This window comes from Artemia sp. Qi Xiang Cuo, chromosome 6 (genome assembly GCF_049724085.1).
Source record: "Artemia sp. Qi Xiang Cuo chromosome 6, ASM4972408v1, whole genome shotgun sequence".
NCBI classification, from domain to species: Eukaryota; Metazoa; Arthropoda; class Branchiopoda; order Anostraca; family Artemiidae; genus Artemia; species Artemia sp. Qi Xiang Cuo.
Window position 1 is genome coordinate 27,452,058 of NC_142799.1, and position 13,366 is coordinate 27,465,423.

The following is a 13,366-nucleotide window of genomic DNA, read 5'->3' on the forward strand; positions in this document are numbered from 1 at the left end:
TTTAAAGGCTGCGAAAGCGGGGGTTTGGGGGCGGCAGCCCCCCAACTGTGCCTCCTAATCCCTGTACGTTTTAAGGTTCGACCTTGTAACTCAGCCTCTTTAACTCTTTAGAAAACGTAGTTTTTTTCAAATAATATATTTGAGAGCCAGCGGTAAAACGAATTTCAATAGACAATCTAAACAACTTTTATCAGTTTAGGAGATAGTAGGGGTGACGTCAAGTCCTGATTTGCTATCAGGACTATACTATGCTGTGCAAGTTGAATTGTATTCACTGACCTAGTGGCATTTCTTAGTCTGAAATAAGCAAAATTTAAAACTTTCAGCTGGTGGAACGGATATTTCAAACTGCTCACGGTAATGAAACGTAGGAAAAGTGTGATTGCTAATAGCAATCGTAGCAATTATACCAGCATTTTCAAAGTTATTTATAGCTATTAACATAATCATTGTGCAGATTCATGATCTGTAGATCTATCGTGACTAAAACACCTTAAAAAAGTGAATTGTGTCAAAAATAGGTTTAAAATTAGCCCTTTGCCCACAAAATCTGTTTTTTATCTTTTTTTTCTTTTGCTTTTCAGTAGCAGAAGAGATATACTACTACTACTGCTACTACTAAAAACTCACTGTATCGCCAAGCCACCTAAACCCATCAAAGCAACGCATGCTCCTCCTCAATCCCAATTTTTTTAAAGCCTCCCTTTTTACACCCTCCCAGGAAGTTCCGTGTTCCCTTAAATCGTTCTTTACTACCTCCTCCCACCTGATTTAGGGACGACTTGCTTTTTATTTGGCCCTGGACAGATTAGCACGATCTTTGGTAATCTCTCATCCAAAGAAATTGTCCCGGACATCTCAACCTTTCTCTCATTAAAGCCGTAGAAGGTGGGATAGAACCACATTTTTCGTGCAGCTTATTGATTGAAATACATTCAGCGAGACGGTTACCCAAAACACTCCGTAGACAAGTCCTCTGAATTCAATGAATCCTCTTCCGTCTTTCAGAGCGTCCTTGTTTCAAAAACATGTCTGACCACTGTCATCACCGTAGATTCCAATATTCTAATCTTGGCGCTTAAACTATCAGCATAATCTAAGCCTAGGAGAGTTTTACTTTGCCGGATGATTATCCATATCACTGGGAATAGAACGCAACCCTGGTTAATCCGGCCCACTTACAAACTGTAAGTATTAAACTATCCCTTAATAGTCAGGTTAGTTGCTGGTTTCAATACGAAACCAGCAACTAACCTGACTTCCTACCTTAACCGCAGAAATGTTATTCTCGTGCATATCACTAGTCACTTTAATGTATTTATCTGGTATACCAAACAAGGATAGGACGTTTGCTAAAGCTCTTGTATTGGCTGAGTCAAACGCTTGCTCCTCAGAATCTATAAAGCTAAGGACTAAAGGCGTCTGATGACTCCCTCTTCATTAATAATCAAAGCTAAGAGTAAAAATTCGGTATACGCATCCTCTTGTCTTCCTTTGTTCTTCTCTTAAAACTTTATCTAATGTATCTCTAAGTCTAAAAAGTATCATCATAGTAATTAATTTGCTTCCTACAGAAACTAGGCTATAATTACGACATTCACGCTTATCATCTTTCTTATATATATGTTTAATTAAAGTTTTCCTAAATTCACTAGGTATTTCCGCTTTTTCATAAGCCATATTCATAATTTTCAGTAATATATCTCCTACTTCACAACCACCATTTTTAAAAAACTTATTTACCATATTATCAGCACCCTTGGCCTTATTATTTTTAATCCCTTTAGTACAGTCTCTAATTCTTCCTCGCAAATAAATCTTCCATCACTTCCAAGGTGTCGAAAACTTTTTCATTCTTTTCTATATCATTTCCTGTAACTTTATTACGGTTCAGCACATTCTCAAAATGTTTTTCCCACTTCTCTTTAACTCTTTCCTCGACTGTTTCCATTCAATTTTTAGCATACCGGTAGAATATTTTTCTATATGGTGTCTAGCTAGGTCTTCTAGACCTTTAGAAATTTAACCCAAGGCCTCGAATTCACACCATCTTAATTAGATTTAAATGATTTCCCTATTTTCTTAACATTCCTTGTATTTTCATATGATCTATAAGCCAAACATCCAGGGGCTTCTACAAGCCCCTTCTTGTCTCTAATAAACTAAAGCATTTCCACTAATATTACTAAATGTTTTTTTTATTTTCCTCCCTAAGACTCCATTTCTTAATTCATTAGCTATTTTCCTAAAATTATTTCCATCCAATTGTCCAATTTTAGACACTTTAGTTTTAATATTCAACTGTTTCTTGAAGGGCCATTTTAAAACCAAACACTATATTGGTTATAAATAGATTTTTATACCTACAAAATTAAAGCAGTGTATAGATGTTATTATTTTTTTCCTACACCAAATTTACTTAGGCTAGAATAGTATCTATCCTTGTTTCTACCAACATGAACATTAAAATCCCTTAATAAAAATACCCAATTTTTATATGGGACCCTATCTATTTGTTCCTATGGCTGTAAGTAAAATTCATCTGAGTAACTACTATCTCCATCAGTCGGCTCTACAGGATAACATACTACTAAGACTGATACCTCGCATTTTTTAGTCGTAAAAGGAACAACTAGCTTTCCATTATTAATACGTTCCAAATCCTAAGTAAGACTTAGTGGCTTCCTGGTTCATCATGATCCTTACTCCCTGCATATGCAACCCATCTTTCCGGCCGGAATAAATAAATTCTACGTCACTTAATTTCATGTTTTCTATTCCTGGGATATGGGTTCCCAAACTCCAATGACGTCCAGTTTGAAATATCTAAATTCTTTAGTCAAAATGTCAATAAGAATTTTCTTTATTTTAACGTTATGACACTCCAAGTTGCAATTTACATATTACCATCGAAATTATTGTGGCCTCATGCAAAGCAATGGGTCTCAGAGCAGTGTAGGATGGTGACCAAAACGTCCTCTCAAGTCTGTACAAAGCACTTCAGCTGACCTAGAATCGGACAGCAAGATGTGCCTGGGACCTACATTGTGAATGGAGGCTTTGTGCAATCCTGTTTCCATATTGGTCACAACTTGGTTTTCTACACTGGGCGATGTTCTTCGATAAACGATAGTGGAAATCCTGCACAAACTATCTCAAGATTATTGTCCCCGAATCATTATATTCAGACCCCGGCGCCGCGCCGATGAGGGAAGACCGGCGGCGGCGGGGCCAAAAACAGCGCGCCACCGCCGCGCCACCGGTAAGACGTCGGCGGCTTGCCGCCGGCGCGATCAATGTTGACTGCAAATATTAATGTTTTCATCAGTCTTTCTCAAATCACAGCTTAAATTGACAGCAGATTCGAGCCTATTCATGACTTCAAAACTTGCCAAATCGCTGGCTGAAAACTGGTCTTCTTCGTTATTCATCAAGAGAAGTAGAAATCTGGTAGAAGCGAAATGGCTGTGGCTTTTCAGAACCCTTGCATAATAGTTGAAATATTTTTTAGCTATGCAGTCTTAACATAAACAATTATCAAAATTAGTAGTTTTTTTCATCGAGTATTACTGCAGACAAAACTCCAAACACTGTATCACAAAATTCGTCAGTTATCAAGGAGGCACACTTGTGCCTCTATAAAGAGGCGACCCACCACAATGTTAAGCGATTTCAGGTCCTAGAGGTCGCAGAGAGACGGCGGCAATCGCATTTTGTAGCCCAAGCTCAAACTAAGAAACTTGCAAAATTTCATCTTCCTCCGACTTTATCTTCATGGGGTAAACTGGGCCGGAAGTTTCGACCCTCCCACCACAACCCCCCTTTGACGTTGTCCGATTTGGCTGAATTTATAGGTTAAGCTTTCCAAGGGCCCGGGAGCTTATCCGCAAAATTTAAGCTAAATCCGATCACTCCTTCCGTGGTTTCAAAAAACCAAATATAGCCACTTAAAATTCATCATCATTTCTTTTTTTTTCTTAGCCACGCCTACAGGCCACAGTTGGCACCGGATCCGGTTGAATGAGGACTCATTCGAAGCAGAATTCGACCTGTTAGGGCCTTTTGATATTTTCAGACCGAAAAAATTATCCCCCGAATTTACATTTACGAAAAACCTTAGTTTTTTTCAAATAATGCAGATAAACAGGTTAGACATGCTTTGTTATGAAAATATCTGCGCGTCAATTTTCATAACAAAGCATGTCTAACCTGTTTATGTGTATTATTTGAAAAAACTACGTTTTCTAAAGAGTTAAAGAGGCTGAGTTACAAGGTCAACCCTTAAAACGTACAGGGATTAGGAGGCACAGTTGGGGGGGCTGTTAAAGAGGCTGAGTCACAAGTTCGAACCTTAAAACGTACAGGGATTAGGAGGCACCCTGTACGACGTGATTTGAGTATTCAGGAATCAAAAGCCTTAACACAAGAATGTTCAAGAGCGGGGGGTTGGGGGGCGGCAGCCCCCCAACTTCAACTCGTGACACGATCAGCTAACAGTTAGTCAAGCAATAATAAGTAATAAACTGTACAAAAACGTGCAGAAATTATTTGAAAAAAACTACGTTTTCTAAAGAGTTAAAGAGGTTGACTTACAAGGTCGAACCTTAAAACGTACAGGGATTAGGAGGCACAGTTGGGGCTGCCACCCCCCAAACCCCTCGCTTTCGCAGCCTTTAAAAAAAAAAAAAATTTTTAACTGAAAGTAAGGAGCGACATTAAATCTTAAAACGAACAGAAATTATTCCGTATATGAAAGAGGCTGTGCCCTCCTCAACGCCTCGCTCTTTACGCTAAAGTTTTTATTGTTTAAAAAAAGAGTTGTGAGAAAGTCAAACTTTAGCGTAAAGAGCGAGGCGTTGAGGAGGGCACAGCCTCTTTCATATACGGAATAATTTCTGTTCGTTTTAAGATTTAATGTCGCTCCTTACTTTCAGTTTAAATTTTTTTTTATTTATTTAAAGGCTGCGAAAGCGGGGTTTGGGGGCGGCAGCCCCCAACTGTGCCTCCTAATCCCTGTACGTTTTAAGGTTCGACCTTGTAACTCAGCCTCTTTAACTCTTTAGAAAACGTAGTTTTTTTCAAATAATACCATACAAGGATAAAACGTTTACTAAAGCTCTTCTATCAACAGAATCGAACACTTGCTCATAATCTATCAAACTGAGGACCAAAGGTGCTTGAAAACTCAGGCACTTCTCAATTATTAGCCTGAGTGAAAATTTGATCAACACATCCTCTACCTTTTCTAAAACCGCACTGTTCTTCTCTTAAAACTTTATCTACGGCATCTCTCAGTCTAAAAAGTATCATAATATTAAGTAATTTACTACCTACAGAGACCAGATTAATGCCTCAATAATTACCACACTCTTTAACACCTTTCTTGTAAAGTGCCTTAATTAAAGTTTTTCTAAAATCGTTAGGTACTTCCCCTTTTTCAAAAATCATATTCCTAATCTTCAGTAATTTATTTCTAACCTCAGAGTCACCGTATTTAAGAAACTCATTTACCACATTATCAGCACCTGGAACTTTATTACTTTTTTATCCTTTTAGTACTGTCACAAATTCTTCCTCATAACAAAAATCTTCCCTCACCTCCAAGGAATCATAAACTTTTTCATTTTCCTCTATATCTTTTCCTGCAACTCTATCTTGGTTAAGCAAATTCTCAAAATGTTCGGCCTATCTCTCTTTAGTTTTTTTCTTTATTGCTAATTGCAGCCCCATTTCTATCTTTAACTGGGCCAAGTTCGGATTGACTCCCTCTCAATTTAGCCTAATCTCAATATAACAACCTGGAAACCTAGAAAAAAATAGAAGACTTGGACCAATTGGCAACCTGTATATAATGTAATCTTGATGGACTATTTGATGAGCAAAATGAGTCAGTAAAAGTACCTAAAAAAAAACTAGAATTTATTTGATAGATGACAAAGTCTGTTTTTATTGGGGTGTATTATAAGACCTAGACAAATTACCCTAAGCTAAAAGGAACTATGATAGCCTAGGAAATCAATTTTTGTTAGCTATAATACTACGAGCTATAGGGCTAGGCTAACACAAAATAGTTGTTTGACTCTATCATTGCCTTGGAGGATCTATTTCGAAAGTAATATCAATTATTTATCTTAACTAAAATCAGGCAAGCTTGTTCGCGTCAACAATTGATGCAAAATTTGGCTTTATAAGGTAATCTACTTTTAAGCAAGCTTAAATTTTAATTGGTATTTACAATTAGTTGAAAGCTGCAATAAGAAGACTTTAATTAGCAAGACTTTTCTAGGCAGGTTACAAGTAATGCCATTAAAGTAATTAAGACTGTAAATATTAAGTTTATGCTAGTCATAAGATTTTCTAAGCTAATTTAGCTTAGAAAATGAATGGACCCTTCCACAACTATCCAAATGCCTTTAAAATTAAACTTTAACTGTTAAAAACACAGAAGGTGAGAATTTGTCCCACTTCCTCAGTCAAGACCAATAATATGATATTTCAAAAGAACATAAAATAAGGAATCTAATGGTAGGCCAGCTAGGCCCTGCTTTTATTTTTTAATACGATTTCTTCTGAGTAGCTTACCAATCAAAACTCATTAGTAGTATAACAGAGACATTTTGATGGTAAATTTAATAATTGGTACAGGGATTTCTGTCCACCTACTAGCCACATTGCCCTCTTACAGAGCAGAAATCTTATAAAAGAAACTATAAATTTGATTTTTAGTTTGACACCTAATTGCTTGTAAAAAAAAAGAAAAAAAAAGAACACACACACGCACATAGAAATAGAGTTCAAAGTTTTAGTGTTATTTCTTTTTAAAGTACGAAGGGCTATAAACCATAGCCCAAGAATACACTAAAAGAGATTATCTTAGGTCTAGCTCATTGAAAATATATGCACTCTTCTTGAGGCAAAGTATATCTCAATATACCTAATATGGGGCATTTTTGGGGACAGACTGGGACACTCCCTTTGCAGGTGCCACTAACTTGTCAATTAAAAGAAAATTCATTTAAAGTGATAATGATGATAAGCTCCTGACTCTAATCTCCAATTTGCACTCCTGGGGATATTGCAGTAGATCCAACTTTCTTTCGAAATATGTCATTTTCTTCTGCTTATAGGCTACATATGCATAACATAATATAACAAGATACTATTTATTTTGAAAAGTGTATTGTGAGACTTCATAAAGCCAAATTTGCCTCTTATGTCAAGTAAAAAATACAAACATAACAGCTACAACAAGGGTCAATAAATTTTTTTTTAAAACTAATCAAACCAAACAAATCATTCATAAGCTTTGATTTATGCACATGATTATGATGTTATATTTCTTACTGAGGTGTGTCCAAAGAATTCAAGAAACCGGCTCCTAGATTCACATGTTAGCTTGCAAGGTTACTGTACTACATTCAACCTGTCACCTAATTATTGCTGCCACAGAACACTTGCAGTGATTGAAGCTTCTTACAGCATCACCCCAATTGACTACTTCACTGCCCCCATGCTGAAACCACTTTCTTTGATATTTCAGTTACAGAGAATAAAAGCCACCCTCCTGTCAGAATTGGCTGTTTTAATGGAAGTCCACCTGCACTGTCACCAAAGGAAACAGATGGGAAACTAGCTGAGCTCATCTATAAGATTACAGACACACACCAAGGTGATCTACTAATCACAAGCAACTTCAACCTGCCTAACAACACCTGGAAAGACCAGTTTCTCTATGTCTCATCTGGTCTTACAAGCCTAATCATTGACATTATTCATGCTACTCTTCTTCACCAAATCATTGACCAGTCAATGCATTTTAAAGATGGAGAGCAATCAAGCCTTCTTGACTTGATATTTCTCAGGATACCAGAAGCTCTCCTGTCCACCTCATATATGCCCCCAATAGGAAAGAGTGATCATGTCACTATAGATTATGATCATGTCATGTCACTATAGATAGAACAACATTCCTCAGATTAACAAATCACTATGTCAAGAAGACCTTTATTAATGATGAGAAGATTAAAATGGATCTTGGCAGCATCACATGGGACAACATCTTGTCTGGCTCTTTAGAGCCGCAGTGGCAACAATACTTCAAGGAATTACTTATAAACAAAGTAAATCAGTATACTTCAAGCAAACTTGTCCCCAAACCAAGAACACTTTTGATTATGACGAAACAGATTAAGAGGAAAATCAACCATAAAAGCAGACAATGGAAGAAATATAAAAAGCAACAATCCCCTGAAATCAAGAGAGAAATATTCCAAAAGCCAGAACAAACTTAAAAACTTGACACAGGCCTTGCAATCAAGCTTTGAATACAAACTTGCTAATGAAGTCAAAACAAACCCAATCAAGAATCCAAGCTCCCAGTCAAGAATCCATCAAACGTACATCCCGAGAAGAGTCATGAACCACTAGAATCAAATCAAGGACTCAACTGTCAGCATTCTCTCCATCTAGTCTCTCAAATACCAACTTGACAAGGAGTGGGAGAAGAAGCAGCAGAGGTTTGACTAGAAGTCATCAACTCAAGAGCACTATAGGTCCAGAGGACCTTAAAGCTCTCAAATGAATTAAGATGATAAATAATCAACATAAAATTGAAGGAACTTGGTAAAATATAGCTTACACAAGTTGAATGTTCAAATTTAGTTAACTAGCTCTACACAATGGGTTGTAAAAAGGAAGAAGGAAATTTACTTATTTGACATGCCAAATATTTAGGTGGAATACTCCTTCTATATCTTTCTGAGGAAAAAAAATACTGTACATTTGCCATAACCAAGGGGGTCATATATAGGAAAGAGGAAGTCCCTCTCCCAGTGTTTTCAGCAAGCTAGTTAAAAATTGAGTTAGTAATAGGGTAAATGGGCTGATGGAAATATACCACATAAAATCAATGAAATAAGATCAGTATTGAATTGTTGAAAAAAGTAGTAGGCTAATTTTAATAGCAATATCACCCATATAAGTCAGTAAGTAAAATCCATTGCCCTACTCCCCAAAGCATTTTGGCTAATGATGCCTCTGGATAGAACTAGAGCTAGGCTACTCTTTCCTTCCAAAAAACGCTTCTAAACTTTTCTATAAAATTCCTTGTCACCAAAAAATGTCATAATTAGTGTTGGAAAATGACCATAAAATAAAAACCTGGTAAGTAAAATAGAATAAAATAATTTTCTCCCTGGGAAATATAGGGTAAAATTGGTATTTTAGAGTTGCCCTGTAGCTACAAGACCAGTCAAACATTTTATTTTGTAAAATTCTACTTTAGCTACTTTTGGCTATCTTGGAAAGGGGTTGGGTTAGGAAAATGCAACTTTCAGGAATGGGTCTACAAGCTAAAGTATGTCCTGGGAAGGAATTTGAAGTACATGCCTCTACTCCTTCCCCCTCTATATAATGCAAGTCATTGCACATTACTAGTTGTTTTGAAATTCAGTCCTAGATTTTGCATAAAAGTCCAGTTGACATTGTCTGTTATGTAACAACCCAAAATCAATCCAATGTTTCATCCCTTAATTCTATGACTATCTACTTTAATTCTGCAGTAGGAGTGACCTATGGATGGATGATAGATAGACTTATCTATCAACAAATGAAATGACATCATTTTTATACAATCCTAGAAAGGGCTTATCCCAGATTTGCCTCTCAAATACTTGGACTAGGCCTATCTGTCATGGTGATTTCTACAAATATCCATGTCTTGATGCCTACTGCAAAATACTTGATTTTCAATTCAAAATCATATCCCAGATTTGCCTCTCAAACAAGGTCAAGGCCAAAGGCCTTGACCAAGTCCATTGATTTTGAATTGAAAATCAAGTATTTTGCAGTAGGCATCAAGACAGGGCTAACTGTAGAAAAAACCAAGACAAATAGTCCAAGTAATTGAGAGGCAAATCTGGGATAGGCCTAAGCCCTTTTTAGGATTGTATAAAAATGATGTCATTTCATTTTTCAATAGATAAGTCTATCTACAGATAAGTCATCCCAGAAAGTTTCATTTTCCTAACCTAACCCCTTTTCAAGATAGCCAAAAGGGATATCCACTGTTTGACTATTGGAAAAAATTAGTTTATAAGCTTAGCCTGTATAAAATGGTACTATCTGATCTTCTTATAATTAAAAATATTTTTGCCATCTAGTTAGAAAATTTTGCCCATCCCTATAGGAGAAATCTATATTTGCCAACTAGTTGACAACAAACATTTCTCCAGCATAACTTTTATTTTCCAAAGATAAAATCTGGAATTTTCTTCAGAAAAATTTACAGCTCATTTCAGATAGACAAGGGGCCAACTAAACAAGATCCATTTTGATATTGTGTAATAAAAATGAGTACCCATTTTAAACTCTTTTGAAAGCTTTTTTAATTTTTGGTGTGGTCTTCAATTATGGCACATTCCTACAAACAATGACCAATGGCAGAGTTTTGATTTAGTTAACTTAGAATTGTACTTTTTTTGGGGGAAAGGAAGATTTATTAGAAAATGTACTGTTATGTCATAAATTTTAGTTTTTTTTTGTGAGTTCTTCTAGTTGGAAAAATAAAGCTTTGCTGGGGAGAAGTTACTAGTCAACTACATTGGAAATGAATTGTTTTCTGGGGTAATGTTTGTTTCCTGCTAGTTGGCAAAATTAAGTTTTGCTTGGGAGAAGTTATTAGTCAACCAGTTTGCAAAATTAAGTTTTTTTAGGGAGAAGTTATTAATCAACTGGTTGGAAAATCAAAGCTTTTCTTGGGCAACATTTATTGTCAACTAGTAAGCAAATTTATGTGCTGCTGGGGAGAATTTATTAGTCAACTAGTTGGAGAAATTCAGTTTTGATGGGAAGAAGTTATTAGTCATAACTTCTAGTTGGAAAACTAGTTGGAAAAGGAAAGTTTTACTGGGGCAACATTTATTATCAATTAGTTGGCAAATATAGACTTATCAAAAAACACAGTAGGCTAATAAAATAAAAATGTTCTTATTTCATGCTCTTTTTCAATATATTAGTTGTCATCCTGACAACAAAGCAACCCTCCCTCCCTAATGAGCCCATCAATATAAACAAAACTAAAAGAAAATTCCAAAAAGTGGATGACAATTTGCTAGATATTTTCCAGAGAAATTGCCGACAGATTGTTCTGGGTACCTGGCTGACTAACCATATTTCAACCAGTAGGATGTACGAAAAATGTGGTTCAATCCTGCTTTCTAGGGCTATAATGAAAGAAGGGTTGAGATGGCTAGAGCACATTCTGCAGATGAAGGATGACAAATTGCCAAAGATTTTCCTTTTTGGCCAACTGGCTAGGGTTAAAAGGAAAGCAGGTTATCCTTGTCTGGTGTGAGAGGATGTCATAAAGAAAGATTTAAAGGAAATGGGAACTTCCTGGGAGGGGAGAAGTTACAAGTTGGAAAACAAATTGTTTTCTGGGGCAATGTTTGTTTCCAGCTACTTGGCAAAATTAAGTGTTGCTCGAGAGAAGTTATTAGGCAACTAGTTGGAAAAATAAAGTCTTGCTGGGGAGAAGTTACTAATCAACTTGTTGGAAAATGACTTGTTTTCTGGGGTAATGTTTGTTTGCAGCTAGTTGGCAAAATTAAGTTTTGCTGGGGAGAAGTCATTAGTCAACTAGTTGGAAAAATGAAAGTTTTGCTGTGGCAACATTTATTGTCAACTAGTTGGCAAATTTAAGCATTGCTGGGGAGAAGTTATTAGTCAACTAGTTGGAAAAACTAAGTTTTGTTGGGAAGAAGTTATTAGTCAACTAGTTGTAAAGGAAAGTTTTGCTGGGGCAACATTTATTGTCAACTAGTTGGCAAATGGGATATCACCAGATGGCTAATTTGACAGTGTATATATATACAAATCTTTAAATTAGCCAACCAGTATTTTAAGCCTAGCCTAGGAGTCTAGCTGGACAAAAGGAAACAAATTATGAAAACAATTCTTACTCCATAATATGTATAATAGTCCTAGTTAACACATTTTGTATGGGAGAGCCTTTATCTTCACTTCTTTTTCCAGTTTTTCTAAGAAATTCCTGAATTTCTTAGAGCCTATATATTCACAGAATATATACCCCCACCCCCCTAATCTGTAAATAAATACCTAGAATTGCATGCTGAATCTAAATATAACATCCATTTGCATCATAAATGAACTTTACTCCAATAGCCATGTGGTGGATGTCTGTTGGCAAATATAGATTTCTCCTATACAGATGGGCCAAATTTTCCAACTAGATGACTAAAATATTTTTAATTATAATGAGATTGGATAGTACCATTCTATATGAAGCTTATAAAGTAATTTTTTCCAATAGTCAAAGGGTGGAGTCCCAGCCAAAAGTAGAATTTTACTTTTATTTTTAGTCTATCATTTTTTCAGCTTTTAATATAAATTTTTATTTTGATTTTCCTGGGCTGAATAAGGTAGGCTAATGCCTCTCCTCTTCATTTTCATATATTTAATAAACAGTCTAGTTTATCCCTTTAGTAATATTTTGCCTTGAGTATGCTAATATCTCTGAGACCCATTAGCCTAGAGGGGGCTGGGAACACAAAATCTGGCCTGTCTCTTTATGAAGAGGCCTAATTCTAGACCTTAATCTAAATTTTGCCCTTTTTTTTCAATCAATCCCTTGAAAGTTACATAGACCTAACTCAGTTTTGTCTGAAAAAATATATTTCAGCCAGGGATACCAAAACTTTTAGGCACGAAAGTGTCCAAACCGGCCAAAAAGGGTCCCTCTAGAAAATTAACCAATGTACAGAGTTGCCACTATAAATTTTCAAAACCTGTGAAAAAGGTGCCGAAAAACCTTTGCGCAAAAACATCTCCAAGAAAAATCCCCAAGACGTTACCAAAGCTTAAAAGTAAAGTATAAATTAAAAGCAGTCGCATTTATAAAAAGAAGAAGAAAATAAAGACATTTGGTTTTAGATTTGGAAAAGGGTCCTTTTTTTCAAAAAGCTGCCTTTTTGACCCAATAGTGTCCCCATGTCCCTCAAAGTGAAAAAGTGTCCAAAAGCCGCTAAAAGTGTCCATTTGGCATCCCAGAGTTCAACCTCGAATAGGCTAGCCTATTTTACCTTCCACGTTGTAATTATCTAATTATTTGAAAAAAAACTACGTTTTCTAAAGAGTTAAAGAGGCCGAGTCACAAGTTCGAACATTAAAACGTACAGGGATTAGGAGGTACAGTTGGGGGGCTGCCGCCACCTAAACCCCCCGCTTTTGCGGCCTCTTTTGTTCAGATTTTTATTTTGGGGGTCTCCCACCTCCCTCAACCCCCGCTTTTTCCCTTGCAAAGAAATGCTTTGCAACACGAACGAAGTCTGCTTGAATTTTTTAACGT

The 13,366-nt window shown here is 36.2% G+C and overlaps 1 protein-coding gene across 4 annotated transcripts in view; it reads right to left on the bottom strand.

Annotated features, from left to right (window-relative positions):
* The window catches only part of LOC148951066 (uncharacterized), a 53,566-nt gene extending 40,811 nt beyond the window's left edge, over window positions 1–12,755 (bottom strand). The window contains exon 1 of one of the 4 annotated variants that reach the window (XM_089090116.1): window positions 12,711–12,755. The gene's annotated coding sequence lies outside the window, so the exon portion shown is untranslated. Of the gene's footprint in view, window positions 1–12,117; window positions 12,203–12,666 lie in introns of those variants that run through there. The other 3 variants (XM_089090117.1, XM_089090118.1, XM_089090119.1) reach the window with 3 other exon arrangements.
* Window positions 12,756–13,366: the final 611 nt, after the last annotated feature.